This window comes from Arachis duranensis, chromosome 9 (assembly GCF_000817695.3).
Source record: "Arachis duranensis cultivar V14167 chromosome 9, aradu.V14167.gnm2.J7QH, whole genome shotgun sequence".
Classification (NCBI taxonomy): domain Eukaryota; kingdom Viridiplantae; phylum Streptophyta; class Magnoliopsida; order Fabales; family Fabaceae; genus Arachis; species Arachis duranensis.
The window spans coordinates 33,426,648-33,435,375 of record NC_029780.3 but is presented as its reverse complement, the minus strand read 5'-3'; positions in this window follow the sequence as shown (position 1 = coordinate 33,435,375).

Sequence of the window (8,728 nt, the reverse complement as noted above, 5' to 3'; positions counted from 1 at the left end):
AAGTGGATTTTTACGTCATTTACTCATTTCTGTATATCCTAGGTTACTAGTTCACTATAAATAGGATATTTTGACATTGTATCTTCATCTCATGACACATTACACGTTTCTTATTGTCTCTTCTACGGCATGAGTCTCTAAACCCCATGGTTGGCGTGAGGAGCTCTGCTGTGTCTTGATGGATTAATGCAATTACTACTGTTTTTCATTCAATCACGCTTGCTTCTATTCTAAGATATCACTTGTTCCTCAACTTGATGATTGTGATGATTCGTGACACTCATCATCATTCTCACCTATGAATGTGTGCTTGACAACCACCTCCATTCTACTTTAGATTGAGTGAATATCTCTTGGATTCCTTAATCAGAATCTTCGTGGTATAAGCTAGAATTGATGGCGGCATTCAAGAGAATCCGGAAGGTATAAACCCTCTCTATGGTATTCTGAGTAGGATTCAAGGATTGAATGACTGTGACGAGCTTCAAACTCCTGAGGGCTGGGCATTAGTGACAGACTCAAAAGAATCACTGGATTCTATTCCAACCTGATTGAGAACCGACAGATGATTAGCCGTGCTGTGACAAAGCGCGTTGAACATTTTCACTGAGAGGATGGGAGGTAGCCATTGACAATGGTGAAACCCTACATACAGCTTGCCATGGAAGGAGTCTTGCGTGCATGAAGAAAAAGACAGTAGGAAAGCAGAGATTCAGAAGATAGAGCATCTCTAAAACCTCAACCTGTTCTCCATTACTGCAAAACAAGTATTTATTTCATGTTCTTTTACTTTTCACAATTAAACCTGAGAATTATTGATATCCTAACTAAGAGTTACAAGATAATCATAGCTTGCTTCAAGCCAACAATCTCCGTGGGATCGACCCTTACTCACGTAAGGTATTACTTGGACGACCCAGTGCACCAGCCTGGATGGCTTAGAAATTGCCCCCAACATTTTGCCTTTAATGAGTTCACGTGACCAGTGTCATGCGTGCGCATCATTGGCAAATTTCCTCCTCACGCGTATGCGTGGGTGATGCGTGCGCATGGCCATAAATCCTCCAAATGTAAATTTCTTCATGAATTCTCCACTTTGCAAACTTTTCTCTTCACTTCTTTCATCCAATCATTGTCTTATAAGCCTGAAATCACTCAACAAACATATCAAGGCATCGAATGGAATTAAAGTGAATTAGATTTAGCTATTTTAAGGCCTAAAAATCATGTTTTCACTCTTAAGCACAAATTTAGGGAGAATTACAAAAGTATGCTATTTCATTGAATAAATGTGAGATAATTGTCAAAAGCATGCTTTATTTCTATAGTCGAAAGGGAATTTCCATAACCACGTGATACTTGTCAAATTTCGACTACTTATGAGTCGAATCTCTATGAGTCAAAATTTATATCAACAGATTGTCCCTTACAAATTATCTTTTCATAGTATTAAATGATAAGTTTTATTCAAGCCGTGTCATCCACGTGCCTTTTCAAATTCTCAAATTTCAAAAAAAGTTACAAGAAGATGAAACGGTTCATGCGTTTCTGAGAATGTGTAACGTTCCTAATGAGCTTTAATGGACTTTTTATTCCTTCAAAACCCTTTTACATTCCTCAGGTTTTATTGCCTCTCACTACTTCTCATTTTTAAGAGGCATTTCACTTTAGAAATACTCTTCTTTCTTCATCTTCTTCAATACTTCTCTTTTCACTTGTAAATCTAATCTCTCATTCTTCCATGGCTTCTCACTCTAGTCTTCATTCCAGTAGTACATCAGCCGTTACCGCTGTGTCATCTTCATCCACCACCATCGCTGCAACTACCACAACCACTATTTCCATCACCACTTCTACTACGAGAGCTACCATGGCTTCTTCTTTACCTACCTCCATTGTTGCTGCTACAGTCGCTACGGCTGCTATTGCTACTCCAGGTGGAGCTTCTGCTACCCCTTCTCTTTTTCCAAGGAGGATGATGACAACATTCACGTCGTAAGACCTCCACCTTTAGTGACCAATGTGTCACTATTTTACAATGTTGATGGGACCTTGAAAGCTCCTAATCCAGATGTAAAGACCACTGCCTTATGGCATAGCCAGGTACTTCTTCCTTTTCAAGTTTCCAATGTTTTCTACTCATACTTAGGGCCAATCTCTACCCTGGAACAAATAGAGTCGATTTCTTCTTACTTTCCATCTTCTCCAAAACACCTTCCTTTAATTTTCTGTAAAAATTTTGAAGCCACATATTTTGGTAGTCGAGTCTTCAGAACTGCACCCCAAAGAATCGAGCTCATTATTTTCGACCTGGATGTTGAGACTCTTTCTTACCTACAAATCTTTTTGGAAGTCTCTAGGTATATCATCTACTCTTTGACTATCCACTAATGACCTATCCTATACTGCTCCTTTACTTGGAGCCAGTTTGTACTTATGGTGCTCGGCCACAAACAATTTTTATTTTTCTTATGGGATGATGGGTCCAACCCTGATAGAGATTTCAACCTTGACTGGTCTATCCCCTGACGGAGAGGATGTTTATTGGCAACCCCATGTCCTGAAGATGTCTTCGACATTAATTTTGACTCGACTTTTATGTCAGATTTTATTCAAAACAACATGGGTTCGGAGGGAGACCTTGTTACCGATAGTAAACATGTTGCTTTCTTGCTTTTATGGCTCATTTCTTTTTTTTTTTGTCCCAAGTCGATCCAAATTCAAAAAAAATAACTACCTTCCGTTAGCCATCATCATTCACTACAAATAAATATCTTAACCTTCCTTCTGTTATTCTGAGTTAGTTGTATGAGACGCTCTCTTTGGTAGTTAACCAGATCGGATGAAGAGAATCATTGATCAATCCATTTGGACCCCTCTGAGTTGTCAATTTATGGCTTAAGTCTTTGTTCGAGCCTTAATTCACTACCCCTTCTGAATTTCCGAAAACTTCACCTGAAGGTAATCGACTATCTTCTATTTCATGGTCGAAACCAAATAGCAAGTCATCCATCGATGCTCTTTGCCATTTTATTAAACTTTTTTCTTAATATCAAACACAACGATGATTCAACTTATTATCCCAATCCTCTAGCTTGTCAGAAAAGTAAAGTAGGATACCTTGACTATCTCACAACTCTCAAACCTAAAAATCAAGAGGTTCTTGATGAACTATGGTAAAAAATCCTTACTCCACAAATCCTTTTCATAGAACTTCCTCATGAATCAACCATAGCTCTTAAAAAGAAGCTCGTCACCTACTCCCCACAATATGTGTCGAGACAATTTGGCCTTGCACATGTATTACCTTCCCCTATTTCATTAGAAGCTGGAGCCCAAATGGTTCACTATGAAGTGTCGGACTAGAAAATATTCGACCAAATTCTGGACTTGAATCACCAAAGAGTAACTACCTAATATCAGAGATATGACCTTAAATTATGCTTCCTTTCAACCCTTGATTTTCACAAATGCTGGTCAAACTATTATGATGCTCATTGCCCCTCAGTTGAGCAAGCATTTTCTAACCTAGTTCTTTATTCTGCATAGACTGTTGTTACGTCGAAGAAAACCAAAAGTGAGAATATTAAAGAGATTGCTGCCTTTGAGAAATATTATAAGGTAAAATGGCATTTTTGGAATGTAAGGTATGTTTTCACCGAAGCCAAAGAGGTATGGAAAAAGAAAAAAGAAGCACATTTTATAGATGTTAGGAACATTACTTTAAAGCTTTATCTTGAAACACCATTTTGTTCAAAAAAACATTTCATGAAAACGTTTAAGTTTCTTTCTTTTTTCAATGCCCCTTTTAGCCTTGCTGATCGACTACTGAACCCTTCTAAAGGAGCCTTGGGAGTAGATTATCAACTACCTAACCCTCCAAAAGTAGGTTGTCACCCTTTTTTGCTAATAAATGACTCAATTTTAAAATACATCTGCCTATAACTTGAGTTGCCAATAAATGGGTTTAAGGGGTACATTTTAGCCACTTAATAAAATTTTTTCCAATACATGGTGCATCTGGTGAATGTCGCACCATGGCCAATTCATGCCCACCATCTTCGGCAACTTTTTATGTATATTCTCTAAACTTGCACTCATTCCCTCCTTTTTTGTTTTGGTAATTTGCGATGTCCTGAATAATTGGTGTGGTGCAGGGTGATGAGGCCGCCCTGAGAAAGAAATATGCTATCTGAATTGTGTCTTTGGAGCGAAATCAAAGCTCTTGTAGACCTCAAGGCGGAGAACGTGTGGCAAACCTTTCTATCACCCCCTCATTTGGTTCACAGCATGTATCTTGGGTCTCTAAGAATCGAATTTTGTTGACAATGTAAACTTTATGAATATGTTGTGCTTAATCTTTTTTGAGAACTGAGTCCCCACTTGGTTGACTTATGCCTCCGGCGGGCAGCCAATTAGGGCATGAGTCCTTATATTTCAGATTATCTCCCTATGAGAGTGTCGTATTATGTCAAGATGTGTACAACTTTAATATGTAATCGTTGTGCCAGGTTTTGAACAAATAACTCAACTTATCGTATTAAACAGGTCTTTGTTTTAATTTTGTTGGCGCCTACATTATTTGGTATTCATTTTTTTCACTATGAATAATGACCTCAGTGATATTGTTATGGCTATATGTATATCTCATGCCTGTGCACATCGTCAGCATGGTAACCCAATTCATATACAACGATAATATTGAATAACACAGGATATGTTACATAACAATGAGGTATGATATTCTTTGAAGGCACACACCTAATATTAGCCGTGAATTATCGGCATCATATAGTGACCCAATCAAAATATTTGTTGGTCAACATAATATTTTATCATAGCACACATTTCACGATGTGATGTGCTACCTAAAATTCTATGCATACCTACATTCAATAACTATGAAAAAAGCACCACAAAATTATTATATTGTCATTCATCGTATCAAGGAGGTTTAACTCATGAACCAGAGAAAGGTTGTCGGGAGATCAACTTTGGCTTTCTTCTTCTTTGTTGGAAAATTCTAAAATTTAAATTGTATCAGCGTTACATTATCCAGTCACATACATAACCTTAAACAATAAATAGTACACCATCAAATTTCCACATAAACAAGAAAAAAAAGGTTTATACACAAATGGAACTAGGGAACAAAAATTTACATTACTTGTGGCATGAGCATGGGCCATGGCGAATAATTTGGCAATTTGACTTGTGTCCACCCACGAAGCCTGCAAATGGAGAGCATCAATGGCCACATCACAGAAATAATACAGGGATTTATTTTTTGTACATTACCCCAACTTCATCAATATGATTTTAATGTATTACTAGTAATATAGCGAATTTGAGACTGTAATAACACCCAAAAGACATAAATGTCCCACTTAAAACCTAAAACATTTGTTCAAATGAAAAGAATAGTACAAGGTTATTATGGTCAAACTTGGGCTTGTGCATCACTCCTGCCTACTTTGGCAAAACACTCAGGAAATAAGTTTCTCAAGTACAGCAAATTAGGACATCGTGTCTGCCGATGACCCAATGTCCCACATCTACTGCACTTTTTTTGCTTGGACCTTTCGAACCCGGGTCATCGTTGGCCCACCCGGTTCCTTTAGTTCGAATGACTGCAGGATCGTTTACACGCCATAAGCTGTAGCTTGTGGGAAAGAATTTGAGCCTGACCACATCTATAGCCCATTCCTCACCTCTAGCAACGTAGTATCAATTAACATCTTCTTAAGGAAAGCCTTAAAGTCCTCCTCCCTAAGACAAGCCAACTTGGTAAAATGCTTGCATTGATCGACAAAAATCCCAACTCTGCTACGATACTGTGATGCAATATCTCCTATATCGGTCACTACTCTGTTTCTAGAAAAATGACTTTTTGCACCCTTGTACCACCTCCCTAGGAGTAAGGTGTGTGGCAACGCCCCCATGTCCAACCCAACCAGAACCACAATCATATGAACACATGGAACACCAAATGACTCCATCCTGGAATAACTACCCTAAACAATACCTCACTTGCCACGTGCACAACCTACCAGGTCTCCTCAGGCCGATGGTACTTCTGTATAACATAACAACAACCATGATTACCTTCTTCACAGTCTATAATGTAATATCAAACTTCCCTTTTTACGCACTCGCGAAGCCTATAGAACATATCACGAGTATAGTGCACCGTTGCCAATTTCTTGTTTTCTAAAAACTGAGTCTGAAGTACAAGTGTTCCACAATATGACCTAAAATCAAGTTTTTCCTCTCTATCTCTCAAAAAATCTATACATCTCTAAAAATTTGTTACAAAACCCAATATCCCATATCTGCTCTCCACAAAGTTTCCTAACTTAGCATAAAGTGACTTGCATCGAGATGTTCTCCTTATGTCAGCAAAAAATCTGGCCTTATTATAGGCGGTGGCCCAAGACAACTTCTGTGTATATAGGCCCTTTACCCACTCAACTTTTCTAACACCGCATTCGTCAATCATTGCCTCCTACTGCATCTCAAATTTAGTAACCTCTACATCAACGAGCATGCATTATTTGAACAACTGTGTGAACCATAGTTTTGATATATTGGCCGAGCATTTTTTAGAAGATGCCAAGCATAAAGTCTATTCTGGACTTCTGGAAACACTTGCATAATAGACAGTCGTATTGCAGGATCCCCGTCGGGGACTTGTCCCATGCAATCAAGGAAGTTGTTGAAAACCTATTTGTAAGAATCTTTGGACTCATAAGAAACCACTGCCGTTCCAAAGACACGTGTTTGATTGTGATGATTAACTGCCAACAAAACAATCATGGGGAGATTGTACTTGTTCCTCTCATATGTCACGTCAAAGGCCAACACGTCCCTAAATACTTTATAATCTTTCTGGCTGCGTCCATTGCTCTATATTAGGTCACACATTTAGTCCTCCTCCCCAACATAATATCCCCAAAATAACATTTCATTATCCTTAGCAACTCGCTAGAACCTAAGTGCAGCGTTGACATCTCCGTTCTGTAATGCACGTTGCTTCCGAACTTTATTGTGCATATCTTGCTTCGTAAACCAAACTAGATTGAATCCCCTAACTTGTATTACAAACGATTGGTATATCTTAGGGATGCTTATTCCAACTTACCTCAATGTGTTCATCTGTGCAATTTTAACATCGAACATACTTTGATGAGCTGGCAAATATCCTACGAATCTCTCAGGGAGTAAAGTGTGATTGGGATAATCAAGAAATTTTCCAATACACCACTTTCCATTAGCAATATTTCGCTTGATCCTTATCTCTGTTAGACATCCACACCTAGTAATGGACTTGTGCTCCTACTTCCTATTGGACTTCTCTAACCACTTCCTATGCCTGAACCCCTCCCTGTTGCACACAAATTATATCTGACCATCCTCTACTTTGGCATTTTTTTACTCTTTTACTCTTTCAAATAGAAAAACCTTTTACTCTACTATAACCAGCATATAATTATCTTGCGTCTCCTGGAGCACCGAATTCCATATTCATTACATCTTCCACCATTATATGTCCATAACCATGGGACGAATCAACAACTGTTTCTGATTGCCCCCTTGTCTTAGTGCTAGCTACATCTCCTTTAATACTTGTGTCAAAAAATGTATCATGTGCAACAATCATCGGCATAATCCAATAACAATATAACTAATTTACTCTCTCTCAACCAATCCCCCTATCACAACAAAAAAATGTCCATGAAACTCACCTCAACAAAAGTACTCCCATCAGAGAATGACAATTCTGCTCTAGTTGACGTCGCTACTGATAGCATTCTCCAAACTCAGTTCTAATATAAAACAAACACTTGTACGTCAATATAAACAGTAGAGAAATATGGACTAAAATGCATTGTTACACTTGTGCACCTATGAAACCAGGATGATTGGTAACTCATGTTGCATTTGTTTACAGAGACAAGACACTGAGATAGAGACACAGAGACACAAAATCGTGTTTGACAGAAGAGACATGGACAGAGACAATGTGTCCAAAGACACTGAATTAGTGTATTTTGTGTCCATCCTGACATGAAGGACACAGAGACACTAACAAGGGGACACAACTTATTTTTTATTTTTTCTTTCATTATTCTTGTTAAGTTTTTTATAATCATATTTTTTATTATTATATTTTTTATCTCAAATTTTTTGAATGAAAACAATAAGAATAAATTGAATTTTAATAATTTGTTCTAGTTTATCACCAAATAGAATATAAGAACACAAATTTTGTGGCTCTGTCTATCATATCTTATCATGTCCTGTTCTCAAAGTCTTATCCTGTCCTGTCCTCATAAATAAACGCAGCCCTAAGTTCAAATTGCTAATGACATAAAAATAATTTTTCGTACTCAAATTATCAAATATTATATTCTCCAAACTAATTCGTTTGGGCACAAACCAATTCTACTTTTAATTAAAAAAAATTTATATATGCATCTAATTATATATCATCATGTTAATAAAAATAAACTACGTTTTTGCGTTAATGATAATTCAAAAAAATAAATATGATTAGACGATTGAAATTTTAAATATAACAAACAATTTTAAGTTGATATAAAATTTTCTAAGCATAATATTTTTATTCCAATGCTTGATTTAAAAAAAAATCTCAAATAAAAATTCATTCAATAATACAATATTAAAAATATTATTTATATACTAAAATTAATCATTAAAATTAATG